Source organism: Epinephelus lanceolatus, chromosome 9, assembly GCF_041903045.1.
Source record: "Epinephelus lanceolatus isolate andai-2023 chromosome 9, ASM4190304v1, whole genome shotgun sequence".
Lineage (NCBI taxonomy): Eukaryota > Metazoa > Chordata > Actinopteri > Perciformes > Serranidae > Epinephelus > Epinephelus lanceolatus.
In genome coordinates, this window is record NC_135742.1 from 24861289 (window position 1) to 24887064 (window position 25776).

At 41.3% G+C, this 25776-nt stretch overlaps 1 protein-coding gene across 2 annotated transcripts in view; it reads left to right on the forward strand.

Moving 5' to 3' along the window:
• The window catches only part of wscd2 (WSC domain containing 2), a 52574-nt gene that overhangs the window by 4603 nt on the left and 22195 nt on the right, over nucleotides 1–25776 (forward strand). Inside the window, exon 1 of one of the 2 annotated variants that reach the window (XM_033618549.2) lies at nucleotides 2388–2916. The exons of the other annotated variant lie outside the window; for it this stretch is intronic. The gene's annotated coding sequence lies outside the window, so the exon portion shown is untranslated. Of the gene's footprint in view, nucleotides 1–2387; nucleotides 2917–25776 lie in introns of those variants that run through there. 2 annotated transcript variants of the gene reach the window in all.

The following is a 25776-nucleotide window of genomic DNA, read 5'->3' on the forward strand; positions in this document are numbered from 1 at the left end:
TATCTACATTCTTCTCTGCATCCTGCTTGCATGTGCATGTCTATTTGTATACATGCCCTTTAAAGATCCGCGTAATGCAGTTGCTCTAAGCCATTGATTTAACAGCCGTGACTGTCAGGGACAGAACGATAAAACTGATTGAAGCGCACTGTTTACACACAAGGAGATTTGTAGTTAAACTGAATGGATGATCACCCCGATGTGACGCTGGAAATCCTGCGTGCAGCAGGGAGATACACAGCGGCTGAACATCTGGAGGTGGGTTTGAGAGGGGTGAAGCAGAAATCGGGATTAAATCAGAAAGCAGTGCATGAAAAAAAACCTCTCAGTGTTAATCAAAACATGACAGTGCCGTGGTTTGTGTACATGTATTTACATCAGTGCATTCAGCTTTGGATACTATTACACAGGCACACAGTTTCACATACATAATATAGATGGATAGATACAATTCATTGTCAGAAATATACCTGATTTGGCTCAAAACAACCCATTGTTGTTGGGCAAAGTTAACCAGCATTGTGTTAACAATGATGTGATTTTAGCAGTGGTGGACTCAGGTTGTCTGAGGGGCAGGGGAGAAAAGAATAAAAGGGGCACCAGCATGCAGAAAGTTTGCTAGCATGTAGCACAGCCTACATGACATTCATGGATGGATTAGGTGACAATGAGCCCCTGGGCACAGACATGCAGAAGGTCCCACGACCTCTCCTACACATGAGCTAGACACACAGACTTTATAGACATGTAGCCTCGTTTTGTTCTTGTTTCACATCTCTCTCTGGTTGTGTGCCCTTTGTGGCCATTTTGTGTTTCTGTAGTTTATGTTTCTGTGGCCTGTTTTTGTTATTGCTCAGCATCTCTTGGCAGTCATTTTAAGTCCCTTTGTAGATGTTTTGAATCTCTTTGTAGGTGCTTTGCATCTCTTTATGGTCATTTTGTCTCTTTGTGGTTGTTTTACCACTTTTTGAAGTTGCTATGGGCGATGGCGTATGGTAGTTAGGACGGGCCTTAGTGTATGCTATTATAATGCTCCCTAGTGCAAGACTTTGTATCTAAACTGGCTACAACTTGACAATGGACAACGTCAACATACATATTACACAGTAACCATCAGTGCAAATCTATATTTTTAGCGTTTATTTCTGGTTTTATAGATCACGTAAAGTAAACATATCATTTTAGTGTAGAATAGATTGCTACTGACTCATGAAAAAAAAAGAAGAAACTATAATGGAAATGGGTTTTCCTTTATGTGAGCATACAGCAGTTGGCCCCCACATTTTTAGTCTAACGTGAGTTCTTCCTTGAATATGGGTGTGTTTCTGAGATGACAATCTCAATGATTTACAAGAGTCTGTTCTCTGGGGAACATACTATTGGAGGTACTGCTCTCTCAGCCCCCCTGTCCAATGGGCCCCTGTGCAACCGCACTGCCTGCACTGTCTGTATTTACATCCCTGGTTGCGAGTCTCTGCCCTTTGCAGCTGTTTTGCATCTCCTTATTGTCATTTTATGTCTCTTTGTTGTCATTTTGAGTCTCTTCCTGGTCGATATTGAGTAATTTGAGTGACATTTTGCAGGTGAAGGCCATGGGGGCCCCCTGACACTTTCATTAATCCATCCTTCTGTCACAGCATGTTTTTACTGAGGTGCTGTTTTCAAACATGGGGGCACCATGTTTTGCCTCCAGTGAGGTTTAGTAGGCCCACTGACCCTCAAAAGAGGAATGAAACTATAAAAACATACATAAATAAAATCTTAGAATTGAATTTAAACTAAAAACTAAGACCATACTAATATTCTGAACATAGTTCGTGCATGTCTACTTTATATTGTCCTGCATTGGTATGACAAGGTGCATGAATATACTGGATGCTGCTGGTACCCTGAGACCAGGGTCTAGCTGCACTCCAAACTAGCTGTGAGCCTGTTGCTATCAGTATTAATATCACTATTATTGCTGCAGTATATCTGTTTTTATGACCACTTTCCATTGCTGTCACTGCAGTCGGCAGGGTTCCAACAGAGAGCCATATATATACACTGCACTGTTAAGACTTCATATTGGCTCAACCTCCCTTTTCAAATCCACAGTATCTGAGAGATTTAGAAACACTTAGTTGTGATTTGTAGTTTGCAGAGATCTATTGAAGCTGGTGGTGGCAATCAACCCAGGCAAAATGTTTGTATGCGCAAAACTAACCTGACTGCTAATTGGGATTCCGACTGAAGCCCTCGGACCAAATCAAACTCAAATTGTCCTATCAGCAGGGAGAGTGTCACCGCGCCAGATCTCCCCTGTGTGGCCCGGAGAGCGGAGCGCAGCGCAGCGCGGCGGCCACTGCGCCTCATATGAGAGCTCTGCTGTGTCTCTTTAAGTACAGCAGGCAGTGCTGTTGGTCCGTGTGGCAGACACAGGCAGCGCAGGGCGCACGGTGCGGCGCTGCCTCTCCGCAGCGTCAAACAGCCTTCACATCGGACAGGCGACAGAAAAGACAGGTCGACCCACCGCCTGCATCACGTCCACGTCTGTGAACAGTTGAGGGGAGCGAGTGGAACAAAGAGTGGACCGTCTCAGCGCGGCTGGGGATGATGAGGACTGGTGGTGAGCCTACAGGGCCATTAACATTACTCCCTCCTTCTTCTCCGACTGGGTGCTAGAAGCGTGTAGCGGTTTGTCTGCGGTAGATTATTGAACAACACTGAGTGACTAAACGAGCTAATGAGATTGGCAAACTGGCGTCAGTTATCTGCGGATGAAAGCCCAGTAAAAACAGCCTATCAGAGAAAATATTTTTTGTTGCTGAATGATCGTGGAGATGAAACATGTTTGAGAGATCCTCCGCTGAGTTGCGTCCTGTGAACTGCATCAAACCATCTGCTGCTGGAGCGTCCTCTTGACTCCTGTTTAAGGTAAGAGGAAGTCACTACACATGTTAAATTTGATTTGATAAAAAAAAAAACACACCGAAGAAAAGCTGTTGTGTAGCAGCTCAGAATCAGTCCTGTCAGATGTAGGGCGGTTTTACAGAAGTCTGTGTGGACTCCCAGTGAAGCTGCACTCCGGCATTAACACTGCTGGTTAACATCCTTGAGGTAGACCATAACCCACAAACCCAGAGACCAGTTTTCCAGAATTTATTTCAGTATTTTTACTGTGTTGAATGAGCAAGGAAGCTGCCACTTGCTCCAGGAAACCCTGAACAGTAGCTGCAGGTATTTCAAGGCCAGCTATGTTTTGATTAGACTGAGCCTCAGGTGATAAAAATACCTGAAGGAAGTAGAAGTAGTGCCCTAATCTGCCCTGTCTGTTTCCAAACACCACACAGTAGCATGTCTGTTTATGGGACTCACTTGGCTAACACAACTGAGATGTTTGTCTTAATATTTTCCTGTAATATTTGCACTTGTAGTGCTTGTATATGCTGACAGACGTGAAGGTGTCCCTGCTCTCTACCTAGTGCATTATCATGTTCAGTGGGCAGTACAAATGCATTAGTCTCTAACCAGATGCCCACAGGCTGAACACCCTCATCATTTTCCCCAAAGTGTGAAGTCGCTGGGCTTTCATTACAGCTCTCCTGCTAATTTTTAACCAGAGCTGCAAATCAGAAACAGACAGAGCCTAACCTGCATTTCCACTCCTCATCCGTCCCCTCAGAATCTAATTGTGGATTTGTCTGGATTTTAGTGTCATCAGCGTGTGCAGAACCTCACATATTTTGTTCTCTGAAGCTGTTTATTTATTCATGTTGTAGAAAAAGAGTTCAGCTCTTTTGTTTGACAGTGTTTGTCTATTGTTTTTGGCAAATATTCTCTGATTTCAGTTTTTCAGATGAGAGGATGTGCTGTTTTTCTCTTTTTTGTATCATAGTAAGTGGAATACGTTTGGGGTTTTGTCTTGCTTTTTTTTGGACACAACAAGATTTTTGTCACCATGGTTTCTGAGAAATAAAAAAGGGCATGTTTCACTATTTTCCTGACACTTTAAAGAAGTAAATCAAGAACATAATATGCAGTTTTTCAAAAGATGGGAAAGTTGGATAGTGTATAAAACACCTATACATTCTTCTTTTTTTTGTAGGGTTACAACAATAAAAAAAACAAAAACATACAACCAATAAGATACAAAAAATCCCAGCAAACTACAAGACGGGACAAAGGGAACAAGGACAGAGGGAAAACAACCGAGACAGAGCATTATATAAATATGTGGATGCGTGTTTATACACAAAAATATAAATGTGCATGATACATATTTTACGTGGTACAATATCAAATTGTATTTTATGTTATGTACACTAGTTGACACCTCATCAAGTCATCAGTACGTCAGGTTACAGTAGTATAAGGACCCCATATTTTCATGTAGATGTCTTGCCTATCTGTTAGCTTGTAACATAGTCTTTCACTGATATATCAACTTTAGCTTTCCAATGTCGCAGCACTATTCTGCATCCCGTAATAAGGCCTATCCTGCACCATAAGATTACACCTATATGTTCTTTATTTCTTTAAGGTGATTTTTTTTAATTATCTTTTTTTGTAAAGTGAGTAGAGTATCACAGGACACACCCCAACACTCAGGTTCTATATATTAAGTTTGTTTTTCCTGTGTTCGTACCTGTATTTATGTTTACTTTAATGGTCCTTCCTCAGCTTCTGTATAATCTACTTTAGCTCACTTTTATGCTACCCTCTGCTACAGCTGTGTTTTACAGAAGACTAGGGAAAGATAAGGCTATTAAGTCTTTTGAGGACAATTAAGTTGTTTGTCTGGACCTTGGTTTAACCTGGTAAATTGAGAATTGAAAAAAAAAGAAGATAATATGCAGACTAATCAATAATGAAAGTAACTGTTACACTACTGATCCTCAGCTGTTGAAGCCAATGACTTACAGGGTAACACCTAATGATTCTAAGTAAATTATGCAAATGCAGCGGCCTCCTCTCCCCCCTCATTGTTTCTGATGACCTCGGTGTACTGTAGATCACTGTATTGAACCAACCACTCAGTGCGAAGTGTCCAAGCTGAAGAAGAAGACCATAATGGTTGTTAAGATTGATCACAATGCTGTTAAAATCAATCCATGAATGGCACTAATTGCTCATGCTGCTGCCATTTCAGCACTTGGCATGACAGTAAATAAAAAGCATAGAGCATGACAGACCTCTTGTTATGGCACTCAGTTCATAGCTCCTGAATCTAGACCGAGCAGAACTGATCGATATCATGAGCGTCACTGTGAAATAAAAATCAAAGCTCCTCGTCCACCGTATTCTAATTTAACCCTCTGGTGATGGGAGTTTTTTATCACATTATTATATAGTAATGTGGTTTCACCTGCACATGGCAGAAAGCTGTGGACACTCATTTAAAAAATAAAATCATTTAGATTTTATTGTTCGTAACAGTGGCTGTGTTGTCCCGTGAGCTCAGTCCTCCCTGAGGCAGAGGGGAACAAACGTCAGAGGAATATGCCAACAACTGGAAAACATATTTCGCTGGCGAATGAGAGGGTGCTGTTACCACTACTGCTGTTGCTTTAGTGAACAATCAGGGTCAAAGTCACAGCATTTTGCATCACCAAAGCCCCTCTGGGATTCAAGTGGAGCATCAACCTTACCGATTGCACCAAAAAAGCTTGAATCCTAAAAGGAAAAAAAATCTTTTGTAAACTTGATGTTGAAGTTTTTCACACACGCTTTGCAGTGGCTGCAGAGGAGAACTTGAAAGTTGCTCAGATAAGAAGTCCTTTGTGTAGCGACGGGGTGGCCGGCAGCAGAGTGAGAAGGCTTTGAATTCCTCCGGAGCTTATCTCTTCATCCTCTTGGTGACCTCTCAGGGACATGCCATGGATCATATCCAATGGCCCGCAGGCTTTGAAGATCGCCAGAGGAACTGACAGGAATTACAGTTTGCATGCTTGTGCTAGCCATTACAGTGAAATAACAGTGGTGCAGTGCGAGCTGTGTGTAAGCTGGGTGGTGTACTCACTCCTGATATATCACCATCAAGAAAGGATGTCAAGATCCTCATTAGAGCTCCTACAAAAATAGCTTGGCATTAAATAGCCTGCTGTCTTCGCCAAAGACGTGCTGAAAGTTTCATACTGTTTATAGAGTCTGACGCTCTAAAGCAGAATAGCATTAATACAGTCAGTGACTTCAAATTCTGTTTTTATTGGTGTGAATTTAAAACCCACAGGGGTATGCCAAATTTTATTAAAGTTTAGAATAGCTTATTTTGCTCTTCCTCGAAAGAAAAGATGATCTTTGAAAGAGGATAATCTTTAAAACTGTGTTATGGTCACACAGATCCGTAGTAGAGTAGAGTAGGTCGGTCTTGCTGCATGCACATCTCAGCCAGATTTTCAGCTTATAGGAGGATTATTCACAACACTGGACCTCTTCCGTAAGACGTATCAAGATAATCACTGTCTGCACAGGTGGTAAGGAAGTACAGGGTGCTGGACATCAGAACCAAAGCCTAAGCTTTAGCTGAAGTCTGTGGGTTTTGATCATAGACATTAAATGTAGATGTGCATTTATTTCAGCTTTATTACATTGTTCAAACTCAGACTCAAACATAGAATTCAGACAACGCTGCCAAGAAAATATATTGTATTAAAGTCCGTCTATGTTTTCCATCCTAACTGCTGCAGTTAGCAGTGACTGAAGAAAAGCTAAATAGCCAATTATATTTTTGACCTGCTGTTCAGGCTTTTCTGTCAGACAGAGACAGGCACCCCGCGGAGGACATGACTGTTGTTTAATCCAACCATGGCTGATATGAAGCGTGAAATGGTGTGTGTGTGTGTGTGTGTGTGTGTGTGTGTGTGTTTGTGTGTCAGAGTCAGGGTGCAAGGTTGTGTATTTCCGTCTTGTCCATCTCTGAACATGCTATATGCAAATGCAAGGCCATCCTGAGTATGTTGTTCTTGGAGGCTAAACCAATTGCAAAAGTTGTTAAATGAAATGATTATTGTATCATATTACATTTTTACACTGAGTGAGTGAATCTATCCTGAATCTTGATAGCTTTGCCTGCGTGAGACTTTGGTTATTGTTTCTTCATCAGTCAGTTTGTTCTCTACACAGAAATAGAATAAGAGAAGGACACACATTCCCATTCAAATCGACGAAGCAGGATGGTCAGAGCAACGGCCATTTTTATTTGTACTACTGCCATTGCAATTGTAGTGGGTGAACTTCTGTATAAACACACCAACTTGTTGCAAGTTTTGCAGTGACGAGCTTTGGTAGAGTATCGTTATGTTTTTAGATAGCAATGCGTTACTTAAATGTTACCATAACTTTTATTTCCCTGTGTCTTTTGCTTGCTATAAAAGGTCCATTGTTTAGGATTTAGAAGGATATATTGGCAGAAATGGAATATGATATGAGTATATATTTTAGGTGTATAAAATCACTTTTTCACATCAGCCACCATAGCGAGAAGCCCATCTGCAAGGAGCAGCATCAGAATTATACTTTTTTTTTTTTTTTACATGAAACTGCTTTATTCAGTGTTTTTACAGATTTACATTACTGGGTCTGTTTGTTATTGAGAAGAAGAGACCTCTGGGGATAATTCAGCTCCCTGTAGAAACCGCCTGAACATCTGGTCTTAAGTAATCAGAGAAAAAAGGTGAGCACTGATTAGCAGGTGCTGGGGTTGCCGCCCTTCTCCAACATGTCAAACTGTGTTGGAGAAACACTGATTTGTAATGAGAAACTGCTTTATTTCGTGTTTGTACTGGTTTAAATTACCTGGTCCATTTGTTTTGGAGAGGAGGAGACCTCTGTGAATGATTCGGCTCCCGGTAGAAACCTCCTGAGCAATGAACACTCAAGGAATTAAAACTGGGAGAAGTTTCAGCTGGTTGCGACCTGCAGTCCTCAACCTCTAGATGCTACTAATTCCTCCTGAGTCGCACACACCTAACCATTAATTGCATGTTTGTTGAAACATGTAAATTGAAACTGTAGCTGCCTCCAAAGAACAAGTGTTAGAGAAAAACAGTGGGGATAAACAGCATGCATATCAGAATGTTTTCATATCTAATTCGGTGAATTTAGGGTTTGTTTTGACCAAACCAGAGTTGGTAATTGTTGCAACAGTGGACTAGCTAGATGATTTACAAGACTAACTAAGATGGTTTTAGTGAGTTTTATTTTGTTTTTGTCAGGTGTGAATGAAGTGTGTTTTACAAAAAGTTAACAAGGCAGTTAAGCGTTTAAGCGAATGTTAGTTAGGTGAAAGGGAGAAACTTGGATTGGTGTATGTGTATTTTTCTGTTTCATTCCAAAAATAGGTGCAAGAATAGGCCACAGTGGAATTCTAAATCTAGTGAGAGTGACACTCTTAATGGCCCCATATCAGCTGACAACAATCACTACTTTCTTTTGTACCAGTCAAATGACCATAGCAAACAGTTCAATGTCCGACTCCTTCGACTGCCATTCTGCTTCTGTGGTTGTAGACACCCAGCTCCATTTTAAGTACATCAGCCCATGTAATTACTGTTATCAAACAGCAGTTATACCGTATAATTTACCGTATAGTAATTTGATGGAGAACAACCTCTCTGCTCTTCCAAGACTTTTTTCCCAAACGTGGATTTTTATTTGCCGTTCATCAGGAGGTCAGTCGGTGTCTCAGATGCGGCATCAACTCTGGCTCCTCTCAGTCTGACCCAACATCTCTGTTTGCCCTCCACACCGTCAAGACTGACTCACTGTGTGAACGACACCAACCACTCAGGGTAGGCAGGAGGCTTGAAGAGCGAACAGAGTGTGTGAAAGCAGTGGAGAAAATGAAAAAAGATGAGGAGCAGAAGATAAAACAGTGAATGTATAAGTCACATTCTCGGCGGTCCACCACCAACCTTGAGATGGTGCCAGCGGCCGAGATTAGCACATCACCACTGTAATTGCTCACCTCAAGCAGCAGACCCCCTTGTCCTTTCTTCAACTTGATCCCTGCCACACAGAAAGGTTTTTGTTACTGTTAAAGTGCTGGGCTTCATTTTCTGTGGCTGCTGCACCAACAGAGCTCCGACCTGGCATCGGGCGGGCCTTTAAAAAGAGAAATTTAGTTTACCAACTCCACTTTTAGGAAACTGGAGGGCAGAATGGTTGAGTGCTGCTTGTGTGCTTCACTGAGAGGCTTTTGTCTTTGGGTAATGCTGGACCTCAGACTGAAGCACCATTTATACTAAATGAGTTCCCACATTAGAGGTATTTATATCCTAATAGGTCGAAGACAACTGAATAATGTAGGAATAAAGAAGGCCTTATTTTAAGGATGCTGGCTAGGGATAGTGTTGTCAAAAATATCGACTTGTTAATACGTGTTGATTCTGAATATTTGAAATGGTGGCTCAACAGTGCGATATCTGGTATTACTGCCATTTTTGGTTGTTTTTGCACATTATTTCATTAATCCTGATTTTCATGCTTTGTAAATAAGATTTATTGTGAGGCTATTATTATTAATAATATATCTATTATTTAGATGACAGTTTTAAAACAATTGAAACACTTGTTCATTATTAAATGCAGAACACAGAAGGGCAATAAGAGAAACGGAGCAGGTGGACCTGAATACAGGAGAATGCAGGACTTAAATACAAACTAGTCAGGTGAGGGGATTAAGTGCAGGTGGAGAAAACGGGCGGAGAGGCTCAAGTGAGGGGAATAAGGTGGTGAGGCAGAACAGACCAGAATCCTCCTAACAGTTAACCGACCCAGTAAAAGCAAAGACTAACTAATACAGGCAACATACATGAGTCCATTACACTCACTTCAGTCTTTCCAAAACATTATCAGAACACTGACTGTGACACATTGTTAACAACAATAAAGCATTATCAAGGATGCATCAATAGTTAATTTACTGTATTCTATCAGATTTGAATGTGTCAGGAACACAGGACGCATAACAAGCATCACAATCACTGCTTGTTAAATGTATCTTTTAATAAACATCTTAAATTTTTAATGGCCTGAATGTCAGTTTCTCCCTGTGGTATTGAAAATGGCATCAAATATCGATAGTTTTCAAGGTATTGTATCAAAGTTAGAAATTCCAGTATTGTGACAACACTAGGAAGAACAATTAAATGACATACAAAGAAATCATTTTTAAGCTCTATTTGGTCATGAAGTCGATATCATGGTGTTCTCTGAGCTTTAAGAACCTCACTTCAAGCAGCGTTAGTCGATCCGTGAAAACACATCCAGATTGCGCTGTGAGGAGTTAGACGAGCTTCTTGCTTAAAAGAGGATGTCAGGAGATTTTGATAAGCCCTGTCCTAACAATACTGCAATACAGCAGGAGCGAGCCCTGATGTGATAAAGAATCAGAAGGGGTGGAGACCCCTCTGGGTCCGTCAGCCTGTGCAGTCAGTGTCAGCAGCGGCTTCAGATCTCCGTTCAGCGTGCCGGGCTCTAATTGGATTCTCACACTTGCCAGAGAAATTTGTCAGGTTGCTGTGAAATGAACTACTTGGCCAAATCAAGATGTGCATCCCTCTGTTCCACCCCTCCACTGCTGTGATTATCATGAACTAACAGAATACTCAAGCTTTTAAACAGATCTACTTCTTTTGCTTATTTCCTGTTGGGAATTCGTCATTAAGGGGTAAATAGTAGCATGTCCTCTTGATAGTTTGGTGCACAGTAATTGTATCTACTGGGATTTCTTGTGAAAGATGTGCAACAGTAACCAAGCCTTGTCTATTTATACACTTTAAGGAAGGGCTTATTATTCTTACACTCCGCCTTACATGTTGTTCCATTAATTTACAGCAGCAAGCGGGATGAGCGCCTGAGTCTATCCCCTTATCAGCTACTTTTCTGAAGCAGAGCACACACACATGAGATCCTCTGCAGCGGCGCTAATGTTCTCCATCTGTCAGTAGAAGTGCCCAGGTTGGCCGTGATGTTAGGAACTATCACATGCAGTAAATGAAGCACGCCTGGTCAGCCACGAGCCCATTGGCACGCCTTGTCAACCCTCATCACCTCCGCTCTCTCTGCGACTGTGCAGATGTCTTTCCCAGGTTGCTTGAGGGTGGGATGACTCAGCTCAAGCTCCCACTCAGCGCCTCACTGACTCCCGGTTCAGCCCTCTCCTCAGTCAACCGCGGCGACTTAAACACAGTCTGGCTGACCCGTTAGACCGAAGCCAGAGCACAGGCGGCATTACTTGCTGTGTTAGACCCTCAAATGAAACTTTTTTGTTTGACGCACTACTGCAGCATTATCAGATGGGCTCAAGCACCACTTCACTGTACCTTTCCAACAGTGGGGATGGCTTCATGGAATTGTTTGATATTAATTCACCACAAAGAAAACACAGAGAGGCTGCTGCAGATCTGTAAACAGAAACTGTACCTGAGCAGTTTATGACTGAACTCACTCTCTTGTCTCATTTTTTTATTGTCAGGTTTGCGTTCACGCCACTTCCATTTTGAGAAGCAGAAGCCGGACACTTCAACCATTAATTTATTACTGGTTCATTTCAGCTTTTTTGTTTATTTGCTAAGTAGTAGCATCTTCAGGGCTGACAAAAGAAGCCAACGCGGGAGTGCCAAAGACTGCAGTTCCTTGAATGACCACTTGAGGTTGGCTCCAAAACAGAGTTAGTCCCCATAGACCGCCATGTTAAAATGTCCGACTTTACAGCAGAAATAAACATGTTTACAGCCTGGTACCAAAAACAGCTAATTCCACCCTTCATGACAGATGTATGGAGGGTGGATTTTTATATGACTCACCCGTTTACATTATTATTAATGCTTAAATTTATGCATATTTAAGGGTCTTGCTGCTTGATTGACAGTCTGTCTGTGAGGCGTCACAACAGTTTATGAGTCAGATCCACCCCTTCCTAATCCACAGCTCTGACCTCTCGTCTGAATTTAGTCACCTCTGGCTCCAAAAAAAACAAACAAGATGGCAATGGCCAAAATGCCAAACGTAAGACATTACAACAGGATTCCACAAACCAATGTTTGACGTCATGGTAGCTACGTCCATTATTTCATACAGTCTATGGTTACAACTGGCTGGTTGGTCGGGGGATTGTCATGTTGGAGAGTCATGGCTAGAAGGTTCCTGCGACAATAATTGTACTAATGTTCATTATCAGAGGAGCGAAATTTCTGTTTTATGAATTCTGTGCTAATTGAAGCTTAAGCAGTCAATTCAGGCTCTTACCATTACTGTGATCTATCCATGCAGATAGTTTCAGTTTTATCGGATGAAGTTCTGCGATTTCTACCTCCAACCCAGTTTAATTGAGGTGAAGGGTATTTTGTTTGTGGTGCTCACAGCACTAAAAAATGTTCTTTCCATAAATGTTTCAGTTACTCAGGTAAATCCAGAGACCTCACTGAGAGACGTTTTCATTGGAACTACTTTCTACTGAAGAAAGAGTCCCTGTAAGTTTCAGAGGCAGAAAGTCAAAACATGGGCACATAAAACCAAAACTATCTGCATGGCAAGCTGCCATTACAGGGAAGTGAGAAAATACGTTTTTTAGGACATGAGTGACCTGACTCCTAAATGCAACTGCATCCCTGTTGGACTGAAGCACAGGTATTTCTTTTAAGAAAATAATCGAGCACCTAGCTGTCATCTCGCCCAGCTATTTCAGAGATTTCTGTTTCTGTATCTCACACACACGGTCGTAAACACACTCAGTCTTTCTTCCGTTGCTTTAGAGATGTTGTCTATGTTGCATCAGAGCAACACTGAAACACTGCTGCGTGCTCGTCATATTTTATTCATCTTAGGAGCGGCTGCAGCACTGAGGCTCGCTTCTTCCTGCAAGTCCAAAGCAGGCTGCTGCCAGAAAGCCTGAATCCCCAAACACTTTGCCTATTTCTACCTCTACACACACATACACAAATACACACCCACACACATGTACATTTAATGTAATAGCATACTAGTGCTCCCTGTGTGCACACACATACGGTACATGTAACCTTCCATCATTGCAAAAGTGACCCTTTCTCAATTTCCTTCAGATTTTTGCTTCATGTGGTGAGTGATGCAGTTTCAGAATCTGGGAAACAATGTGGGTACAGTAAAAAGTATCAGAGAACCAAGCATTTCTCTGAAACATGCAGTGAATAAATGATCAACAATAGTATTCACAATGTCTGCTGATATGTTCAACTTTCATTATGTACTGTTTATATGTCAGTTCCCTCAAGAGAATCAAGCTTTACTCAGGCAAACGCTAGACTTTTATTACTTCAAGATTTCACCATCAATTAGCTGTACTAGCTTTAGTCCAGACTTTAAATATGTGTGAATTTAAAGGAGCACTTCACCTAGAAAATGATTATTAGTGTATCAGTTACTCACCATCGTTACAGTGAATCAGTGAAGAAAACAGTCTTTTTGTCGCATGCCTTTTAAGTGAACGAAGAATCCAAAAACAGAAAATTCTTGATGAACTGAAGTAAAATGGGGCTGGGTTTAACAGTCAAAGTCTCACACAACTCATGCAGAGTTGCCAAGTGCCAAGTCTCATTTATTCAGTTGTATGCTCAGTACCTCCAAATACATGCATTTTTGCAAAAACCTTACTATTTAATGTACTTCTGCATAGCGTCCCTGAGCATGTGCAGGCATTTGAACTGAATGCTGAATGTGTGCACACATGTACCCTAGCCCAGGTGTGCTACTTGTCCATGCACAAGGCTGTTTATGCCGATTTGTTTTACATAAGGTTTTAGGAACTACTAAGCATACAACTGGATAAATGACACTTGGATGATAGTGCATAATTTGTGTGAGAGTGTATAAATGGATGCTTTGATATAGTTTTGCTGTTGTTAAGCATGGACCCCTTTTAAGCTGATTCATTAAGGATTTTCTCAGTTTTTGGATTCTTCGTTCACAAAGTTGTTGTCACCCTAACACAGGGTGAGTAAGTGATATACAGAAGATGATTTTTGTGGGTAAAGCTTTCCTTTAACATGTTATTTACATAGCTGTGGAATTGTCATTTCATGGCGAGCTGATGGGACCAGCAATGAGAACATAATGACAACTTGTTGTCAACAAAAACAATACAACAACAACAACAGCTGACTAAAAATAGGATGTATGAGCAACAAGGCCTCTAATGATGCTCACATTTAATTGGAGAGGATATGCTGACAGCAGGCCTCTGGTGCTGCTCGACCTTTACAGGCTGATTTGCGTGATGCTGATGAGGCCCACGGTTCAGTACACAGATTGCAGATGCTTACAGAGCACCCTTCTACATACACACTTCATGTCCCTCAAGTGAATGCATCCAGACCACTGCACCCAGCTCGCTGCCCTGCGTGACTGTGCACATTGAAGACCTCATCAAAAACAGCTAAATAGCTTGTGTACAGCAACACTCAGAGTGGCAGAGGGGCCAGCTGCTCTCATGCAATCCTTTCATGCTCCTTTTTGTTAAAGCAAAATAAACTATCAGCCTGTGATAATGTAATCAGAGGCTCTTTTGTGATAAGATTCTCTCTGTTGTACCTGCCTTCCTCCATCGTCTCATCTTCCTTCTCTTAACTTAGTGTTAATTTCCCAGACAGACTTTGAACAACTCCACAAGTATGAGTGCCGAATGCTCTAGATTCTGCTGTGGGTTGTATGTGTGGGTGACGAGAGCAGTATAGGCTGCATACTAATAGCAAGGAAATATTTTTTCACTTGAGAAGAAATGGGATAATAGTTTGTGTCATGATTCAAGACACATGTTTTGGCTGCATTATACTCTGTTCTGCTGAGGCTACAGTCTGTGAAAAGAAAAAAATTAGAACCTCTTGCTGTTTCTGTGGTTGATTTCTCCTTGTATTACTGTCAACTATCGTTACAATCTGGCGGGGAAGCAGGCTCAGAATGTTTGTTATTAAACTCTGTGGGTTTTACAATTATTTCCAAACATCACTGAACCAAAAAGGAAGCAGCTGCATTTTACATTTGCACATTTTATCCTTTTGTCACATGGATTCCAGTTGGGTACGATTTAATTTACAGTCAGTGGTGGAAAGCAGCAAGTCTAGTACTTTTACTCCACTACATCGCAGGGGGGAATATTGTACTTTTTACTCTACTAAGTTTACTTGACAGCTACATATAAACCATAATCAACCATTACAATATAATGCAATTTTACAGATTAGACTATACAAAACAAAATGCAGCATGTTGATGCAGTGGTTAGCTCTTTCGCCTCACAGCAAGAGGGTTCCTAATTCAAGCCCTTCTGTGCCGAGTTTGCATGTTCGGCCCATGTCAGTGTGGGTTTTCTCCGGCTACTCCAGCTTCCTCCGTCAATCAAAAGACATGCAGGTTAATTGGTGACTCTAAATTGCCCATAGGTGTGAATGTGAGCAGGAGTAGTTGTCTGTCTCTATGTGTCAGCCCTGTGATAGTCTGGCAACCTGTCCAGGGTGCACCCTGCCTCTCGCCCAATGTCAGCTGGGATAGGCCACCCGACCCCTAGCAGAATAAGCGGTCACAGAAAATGAATGAAAACAAAATGTAAAGTAGTCCAGCTCCACATTAACCAGCTGTAACATTTTAATGCTGCTTAAGCTTTAATACATCAATAGACCTATATGATAATATAACACAATGCATCATTATTACTTTTGTTTATAATGCTTATGTACATTTTTCTGTCACTGCTTTTGTATTTGATCTTCTTTCACTACATCGAACACGGTTATATGTTCGTCGTCTTAAACCACAGAGCCACAGGGATGACTCTACACTTTCTAATCTTATCAGTCCGTGAGAAGCAGACACATTCACACATTTGTGGGGACATTTGATTGCATTTCTGTTTTTGTGGCAAAAAGAAAACACCTGACTGTTTTACCGGATACCTTCAGTTAACTCTACCTCATGCTGAGACAGCGACACAGTTTCAGGATCTTGTTTTGTCTGAAGTGGTCCCAGCATGCGGTGCTGTGGGCAGGATCACCCCTTTACGCCAGACAGCATCTTTAGTAGCCTCTTTAATCCCCTTTCTGCAGACTTATCTAGCTCTCAAGGATATATATTGGTCCAAATCTTAGATTCTTTGACAGTGAGCTGAAAAACGCAGTGGATCAAAAAGGCAAGTGCAATGATTTTTCTAGTTAAAAATGGATTGAGCTTTGAAGGATTAGCCTGTGCGAGACCACATTGTGGGTTTCTAAAAGGAAAGAGGACTGTGGCAAAGGGGAAGTGAGATTTTGTTACTTCAAACACAACCAGCCTCACCCTGGTTCCATCACATTTCACCCTGACTGTCTTCAGTGCTTTTGAAGCACACATTTACTGTAATTTCACATTATATATTATATTTCTGTAAAGATACGTTCAAAAATGCTCTTTTCATGTCTCACTTAGAGTGAAGGGTAAGCTGCAGAACAACAGTGCTGGAGAACTCAGCGTCTTGCTTAAGGACACTTCAGCAGAGTGGCTGCTCATTGACACGGGAGCTTGAATGTGTAGAGGGTCTGTCTCCCCTCTCACTGCACTGCCGAGCACTGTTCTTACTCTGTCCAACAGAGCAGAAGAAGCTGCGTTATACAGAAGGACAGTTGTGTCAACATCTTCCTCTGCGAATAAGTTCCTCCAGCAACATGATTATTATACCCCTGTAGGATACGGCTATTTTTAAGTTGGTGTTGGCCAAAAAACTAGAGTCAGATCTTTTACTCGGATTCACAAATAAATGCCAGTGTTGCTCCAAAATTGCTGGATTAAATATATATAAGCAACTGTTTGCCAACATGTTCAACTTAAATGATGATACTTATTTCCACTGACCTTACACGTACAGTATGTAACTCTTACTGTAGTTAACATTATGTGATAAATCCAATCATTGGGTAGCCCAGCATTATTCAAAATAAAATGTTAAAAATAACTTTGATGTTTGAACTTTGATGCTATGAACGTGTGAACGTTATTGTGACATTATAAAACTACTGTGCACATCAGCTTGGTGGCTGGTCTGAGCCACTTGTCATATAGAAGCACATTGTAGTTAGCTGGATCAATAGATATCAATAAATTAGATCTCTACTGGATTACTGTGTTGCAAAATGGCGTGCAGCTAATATAAAAAAGGGCTGTGTGGCTGTATCCCTGTTACTGAGTATACTTATGAGACATTATATATGATTCTTTCCTCACTCTCTGATGTATCATCTGGTATTTTTCATGTTTTTCGAGAAGTAAGAGCAGCTTAGAGGGGGTATATTTGCGTTCACATGGAATCAGGCGGATGGACAACACTGTCTGGACAGCACGGGAAAAACAAACAGTCCATCATAATGGCAAGGTGGAAAAATTAAACAATATATTTTGATGGTGATGCAGTATTGTAAACAAATAATGGAATAAAATATATTAGATACAATTATTATTTATTATTTTTTGATTTTTCTGTAGTAATTTTTGTACGGTATTGGTCCAGATTGTGTTTGCTCCTTGTGTGAGCAAAATCAGGTTGTGAATTGCGTTGTGGAGGAAGGCAAAAAGTTAAAATGTTTTAATTTTGAACAACAATGCCATCTACTTTTACTATCCTGCTCTCGTCCACTAAAAACTGATTGGTGTCTACCATCCTCCTGATTCTACGTGATGACAGCATAAAGGGAATATGACGCCATTGACAGGCAACCAAACGAAACACTTATTCTTTTTTTTTTTTTTTAGGATATTTTGGGGGCTTTTTGGCTTTATCTAATAGGACAGTTATATAGCTTGAGAGGGGGAGAGAGACGGTGAATGACATGCAGCAAAGGGCTGAGAGTTGGAATCGAGCCTGCAGCTGCTGCGGCAAGGACACGGTCTTTGTACATGGGAAACTTGCATGAGCTAGTGGGCGCCCTGAAATTCTTTCTTGAATTCATTTCATGAATAAAACCTCAGATATCTCTGGGTTTGAACATCAGCAAGTGAGATGAGAGGATCAGTGTCGATCTCATGTCTGTGCATTGAGCACACAGTCAGGATGTGGTTTACCTATCATAAAGACTGAAGGTGTTGGGGAAACAGCCAGTTTGGCTACCTCAGAATTACACCTACCAAAACCTGAAACATTTATTTAACACTGACATGACAGATTGAAGTCATGTTTTTCTGGCGTCGTGTTTAACAGAGCAGTTGTTCAAGCTCAGAAATAGTAAATACTGACTCATATTAATATTAAATATCTTCAATAGAAAGTGGTTCCAAATATAACTGAGCCAAACACCCACTCTTTGGTGCAGCTGAGAACACTTATCCTTCGTAAAGTGCAGGTTTTCTCTCTGTCCAACATGGAAAAACAAAGTGCCTTATACTCAGTTAATGAATAACTTTATTTCTTGGCTGCGTGTTGTTGAGATGTGTTTGTCGGTGTTGTGGATTCACACTTTAACTTAACGATGTGCTGTTGAAAATTGCCTCAAGTTCCATTCAAAGACATTTCCTATTCCTCCCCCATTGCTGCTCCTCCTCCTCACCAACTAAACATTTGCTGAAACCCACTGCAATCCCCTCTTAAGTCTATTCAAGCAGAGAGGAGTGAGATTCGCAGCAGAACTGAGCCGGGAGAATTCACTTTTAATTAAAGCAGAGAGATCCTCTGTGCTTAGTGAAGGTGGGAGAAGAAAAGGGGGAAAAAGCTCTTTTCCTCTTTGAAAAAACTGAACTGCAGATATTCTGTAAGGCCCTGAATGAAGAGCTTTGTTGAGGTTGGATAGTGGAAGACATCATTTGATCTCTCATTGACAGCGCCTCCCCACTGCAGAATAATTACTTCTTTTATGAAGCCATTAGAGAGGAGCAATTCAAGTGACTGTTTCTCAAATGTCCATCCATGTGGCCAACTGGGATCTGGGAGTGGCAGCTACTGGGGTTGGGTCTGAAACTCACACAACGGGAATCTGGGATATTTCTCTCTCTTTGGAGCTGTGCAACACATCATTACTGCCAGGGCTGTCTTTCCTGTTTCGATCAAAGATCTTCCTCTTTTTTTTTTATAGCACTTCTCTCCCCAGAATAGTAGAAGTTCTCTCTCCTTTTATTTCTTTCTTTCCCTCAGATTTGCAAACAGACTCTGCATGAACAAACAACTCTACAAGTAGAAGAATTAGTGCTAATCCACATTTTGTGCAAATGACTTGTTCAGTTTTTGTCTCCCTGCTCATGCCTAATTGAACTCTGCTGCTTTGTGTCCACAACCACAATGGAGCTATTATTCCTCCACTCCTATTTTCTTTTTGACTGTGTCAGTTGCTTATCACAGTGTGTTGGCGGAAGTGATGATCATCAGTCACTCGATTACAATGCTGCAGCTTAACGCTACTGTGCACCAGTCAAAGAAGAGGATTACATTATTTTTAGACCCTTTAATTTACCTCTTCTCTTTCAGAGTAAAAGTCACCACTGAGCTTAATGGACCATTGAGTATTATCAGGATTACAATAGGCTTTTTCCCTGCCATCCTGGGCTTAATTTTTAAGCTTCATAGGGTGTACTTAAAAACCCTAACTGTGATTGGTCTGTTCAACCTCTCCAATGCCTAATGTACTCTTATTTCTAATTACCATCAGGCTTTGGGAGGGTATATCCGACAAGGCTGAACACGGAAATCATGTCATGACAGTAACAGATCTCTTTCAGTAAGTGCTTGTTTCAAATTTAGCAAAATACGAAAACAAAGAAGAAATGCAAACCCAGTCTGTCACACAACAGAAGGGTCAAATCTCATGATTTCCGTCAGACAGGATCTACCAGTATGTGTTGACTTTTTTCTAAAGTTAATTTTTAAAAATTATGACTCTAAAAGATCATCTGGGTACATTTGTGCACAGTTATGCAGCAGATACACTGAAACTTTAAATTTTAGCAACAATGTGGTCAGGGGCAATTTGATGCTTTAATCTTCTCTCTATCTCTCCAACAGGCAGAGTGAATGTCTGTACTAACTAAACTAAAACTAAAACTAAACATTTCCTGCAATTAAACTGGTAAACTGGTTTATAAACAGTATGTTGTGAGATCTGCTGCCGCGCAACTCACAGTACTCATAGTCATGCGTAATGACCGCTCCTCATCTGCACGTCTTTGATGTTTGTGTCACTGACAGGAGGAGAGCCTACAGACAGGTACCCATACGAGCCACTCCGCCACAACTGTGTGTAATAGTCGCTCGTAATGACCGCTCCTTGTCAGTTAGACTGCACGTCTTTCATGTTTGTCTCACTGACAGGTGGAGAGCCTACAGACAGGTACCCATTGCTCCGCCACTGACTGCTCTTGTCCTGTCCTCTCCCTCTTCTTTCTCTCCTGTCCTCTCTATCACTAAACTCTGAGCTTAATCATTAGCTTTTAGCTTACCAGCACTCGTAATTGAGTAGGCATTTGAACAATGCAGGAGAAATGTTGCAGACAGTTATATTATCAGCCTGGGCCTGGGGCTTGTTGTAACAGTAAATGGGATGTGTTGTAACTTGTGTAAGTTAAACTGTGTCTGTGTGAGTGTACATCTTACCCTGCGATGCGCGATGTGAGCAGCGGTTCCAGCCACACGCTGCTACTGCTGCCAAGCAGCCCCATCCATTGGAAAGAGTGTGGGATATACCACTACAAGCAATGGGAGGGGGGGACTAAATCTTTTAAGATTTAAATAGCACATTATTGCACGATTATAATGAGCACCACTTACATTGTGCTTTTAATAAATACTACTGCATTGTTCAAAAATTATTAATTGTGTCTCAAATTATTCTAGGGGGGTACAGCTTTACTGAAGGGGGAGTCATGTCCCCCCTGTCCCCCCTGGGATTTCCGCTCCTGACTGTGGTTAACATGTAGGCACAAAAACCACTTCTATGGTTAGGAAAATATCATATTTAGCTTAAAACACCTGGAGGCACAAATGCAGTAATATCTGTGTAAAAAAACAGCTGCTTTTCGTGGCACTATCCCTGCTGGAAACACAATGACAGGTCGCTACAAAAAACCCATGTTTGGTGCCTAAAAAGCTGCGAAAAACACAGCAATGTCTCGCTAAACAGAAACAATTTTGTTGTTAGTCTTATAAAGTAGTCTGCAGTAGTCTGCAGCGAGGTCGGCGTCTTGCCCAGCTGATGCTCCATCCACCATCTCATTCACCTCTCAGTAACAAAAGTGAGCTCACATACTACATCACTTTAGAAACACTGATATGATACATTATGCAGCTTGCAAATGTAACATAGTCATGGTTTGCAGAAATGTACAATGCCAACATTCTCGTCTGGCGACTGTGCTGACACATGACTTTCCAATCTTGTCTAAAAGTAATGATTGGCTCCTAAAAAATATGTAAATATGTAAAACCGCCAAACCATCCAAATGCTTTGACTACAAATGGAAAAAGGTGCTGAAAACCTTTCATGGTTTGGGACTTAAAAACCTCACATTTTTCAATTTATGCAGAAACCTTTTCAGTCTGTAGAACACTGTGGAAAAATATGTAAGTGTGCTTTGTTTTTACAGTCAGCTATTTTTCCTCTCTTGTCTGTCCAGACCAGAACTGGCAGGATTTGTGCAAAGGCAGGTAAAACAGAGCTTCACAGTACAACTGCCACATTGTTTGCTGATGCACATGCAAACTACTGTTAAAGGAATACTTCAACCCCAGAAGACCTTTGTTTATCAGTTACCACAGATGTGAACTTGAGTCACATGACTAACAAATTTGACACAAAGTGAAATTTAACTATGCTTCCCGTTTCAGTCCCGGTCAGACATGTCCCTCAGTGACCTCAGTTTATCAACAGTGTTTGTCGTTCTGTGAGTCTTTGTTCACTGGAGGCATAGTGGCGCCCCCAGGAATTTTTGCTCAAGGCTGGCTGAAAACTATGTCAGTGTGAGAGTTAAGAAATTGCATGATGACATACTTTGGTTTCTTATTTTACAGTTAATATTACCAGTTATCTGACAACAGTCCTGTTTGAATGTGTTATTTTCATTGTTCATTGGCAATTCATTGATTCATTTGAAGGAGTACAGTGATTGTAAGCAACTGGGAACTTACTGGGAACAAGCCCTCTCAAGTTTAGGGGAGACTCATGGGTACCCATAGAACCCATTTTCATTCATATATCTGAAGGTGGTAGTTCAAGGGACCCCTTTGAAAATGGAGCGCTTTCTCAAGAAGCTAGCATGGCATTGGTTGGTACAAATGAATGCCTTAGGTTGTCTAGTTTCCAATGATACCACTATGTTTGTACTGGCTTCAAAGACGAGCATGCCACAGCCTCATAAGTACAGTAATGTGGGCCTTCAGTTATTTACGCCCTTATCCAAATTTTCTGTCAACAGTTTGATGGTGAAGCTTGAAGTATCCCGTAAAAGAAAACCGCACAGGTAATAAATCTAAAATGAAAAGTAAAACAGTAATCATTAACCTCTCAGCAGGCCAATAATGAGAGGTTAATGAAAGGAGTGTGGGGGCACTAGATGTCTGACCACCAGTCTGCAGCTTGTCTACACTCATTACAGTACAGATTTGTTTACTTTTAGTTCCCGTTTGTTCCACATTTTCAAGACTTCCTGACAGATTACAGACAGAGGATTTGGTAACAGATAACCTACTGATAAATGACATACAGGCTCATAGTGGAAGACTACTTTTAGACACTTTATAAAATGGATACGTTAAGTGGCACCTGTAAGTGTCAACACTGAGGGAGAGGTGGATGTTGTCTGTAGCAAATGGTTTATATTTGCCCGTGTCGGAGAGAGTAGAATAACTTTTTGTAGCAAATAGCTTGTCAGGAGTTTGAAAACTGCTCTCCCAGCTTCATATAATCTGTCACTGTACAGAGATTCTTGCAAACATCTTTGCTGATGAGCCTAGCTCTGAGTGGTCACCAGTAATTAAGTGTATTGGGCATTAAGCCAATCACTAATGCGGGCACACACTGAGATCAAGCACAGGTTTAATTAAAATGGCTGACATGAAAATAGGGAGCCAAAACTGTAGCACATGCCATGGTAACTTTTGCCAAACATTGAGATAAAAAAACTGCTTTGGCAGTGCAATCCTGTTGTTATTGGAAGCAGTCATATTCGCACTCCAGTTTTGAGGGGTCATGCACTCCTTCGAGTTGCCATCTGCGCTGACTGAGCTGCCTGAATCTGTACTGCAGTGCAGCAAAACTTTGGCATCTAATTGGTTTATTTGAGCTCTCTCAGTTTTTCATGTGAACTCAGGTCTTTTTCTGGACATCTAGACAGAAACATACTTACAGTTTCAATTCATGTGTGTATTTTCATGTATTAAAGGCACTTTTTGGTGGTCTTGGGTTTTCTCCTGGTCGTGTGATAAGGCACCAGACAACTTTGCGAGTAGGATGGCGTGGAACAATTTGTGTAAACAGGGACGCAAGCATGGCCAGTGTTATCACCGGGGGAGGAATGTGATCTTTAGTTTGATTTGATTTGACAAACACAGCTAATGCGCACTGGCAGGCCAAACACACCAGGAGAGCGGAAAGACAGGCCCCAGGGTGAGGGGAGGGTCAGGGCTGCTGCAGCCAACACTGTTAACTCCTCTGCTGCCGAAGAAGCGAAGACATCCGATGTGTTACAGTACAGTACTTACAGGATGGGACTTAGAGTTGAGTGTATGTGCAGACAATAAAAACAGGACAATGAGAGGAGACTCAAATGGTTTCCTTTCCAGCTAACTGTTGCACCTGATGCCCTTTTCTTCCTGCCACTGTTAACACTGACATCACAATAGCATGTTTCTTCCCTTTAGAAGCCCGCTGTTAATGCACACAACCTCACTGTCCTGTATTCTTCTGACTGTGAAAACACAGCAAGCAAAACCCATTTTGAATAAACTATGAGTATATCGCAGCTAATGTAATTCAGCTGGTTTGATTTGCAGCGGGGATTTTGAGGTCTAACAGTTTTTTAAAAAAAAACCTCACCCACGTTCGAGTAAAGAGAATGCTTTTTGGCAGTGGAGAGACAGCAGGAATGGAAATTGATTACATCTGCAGAGCCAAGTAACAAAACTGAATATTTTTTATCTGCTTCTCTCATGACAAAACATCCAACTCGTAAATATTCAGCATTTTCAGAGTTCACATCATGTCGACACTTTTTTGAGGATATAAAAATGGATAACAGAAACATGTATCTGTTGTTTCTTTTACATCTTTCCCTGTAGTTTATTTCCTTTAAACCACAAAACAGCTCAATCACACTGTAAGAAGCTTTTGTCTCTGTCGTGCCACAGTTGAGTTCAAGGTTTTCTCACAGTAAGGTGACTCCTCATTTATTAAACCCACCAGTTGTCCATGCTGGCTGACAGTTAAGTGTTGTCTCTGAACTCGAGAGGAGTCGCAGAGTTGACCGCAGCTCTGTCTTGCTCAACCCTGCCCCCTGGTCAATGAGTCCCAGGACAGATATGAAGAATATTTATGGATGGACCTGTAGAGCCATTCGCCTGCAGCACAAGCTGAGCTGGCTGTTGGCCCGCTCACCAAAGATTAACTTTGACGTTTCCTCCCCTAAATCCGCTCTGATTAAATATTTGCTGGCTCATTTAATATGAATGTGAATTAATGGTCAGTGAGTTCATGTCTGCTCCACTTGAGTAATTGCCATGATTTGGCAGAGAGACCTCTGCAGCACCTCCTGTCTCTTGTCTGTTGTATTTCCTCTTTGTCCATCTGTCTGATTGCAAACATAATTTTTTCAGATTCAGATTTTTATCCACCTGCTTTTAGCCATAAATGTGAATGAGGTTCACCTGAAGTGTCTGTTAATGGCATGAACTTGCAGTATGTGAAGCTGTATTGTGAGAGCCTGACTCACTGTCACTGAATTTTAGCCACATTGGTGGTATGACTTTAGGGAGGGCAGTGTTGGTCTGACAGTCACTCAGTCCACTTTGGCTCAGACTGCAAAAATATATACAGCTATAACCAGCACAATACACACATTCATGGTGCCCAGACAGTGAATATAAATGACTTTGATAACCCTGTGATTTAACCCTTGTGCCACCATGACCCTCACATTTGTGTTTTTTAGTGAAATATTGTTATTGGATTGATTGTCTGGATGGATTGCCTTCTGCCTTCCTCAAAAGTGTCACTTGGTGGTGGTTGTGACCCATCTTTATTAATATTAGAGAGTCGTGACCATGTCAGTTTTGACAACTGATTGACAGATCAGCTGATAAAGACGTGTCACAACCACCACCAAGTGACACTTCTGAGGAAGGTGGAGGTTTCCGCCGAAACATGTCAAGATAACACCCTAATACATGTCTGAGATAAAAGAACAACTAAAGTGATTAAAGCTACTGATGTTCCCAACTGTCTTAGTGTGTCAATGTTAATAATGAATATAGACTAAGCTCCCAGGAATAGCGCCAGGCATTGAAACAAATTTGACTTAGTGCCCAAACCTGGAATTACAACTTCTGAGTTTGTTACCTCATTCCATTGACTGTTTCCCTTTGATTTACACTGTTAAAGAGAGACAGCTCTTAATCAGTGGACTTCCTTTGTTTTTAGTGTCGCAACATCTGCAAAATGACTTTTTCACTGTCAGGATTTGATCCATACAGTTCGATATTATATTATAAAAGTCTAGAAGAGAGGCATCATTAAATCAATTCTATACCCATTCAAGTTAGCAGAGTGCTAAACCAGAAGTTAGCCGTTCAGCCACACTCAGCCGTTTTAGATCTCTAGTGCG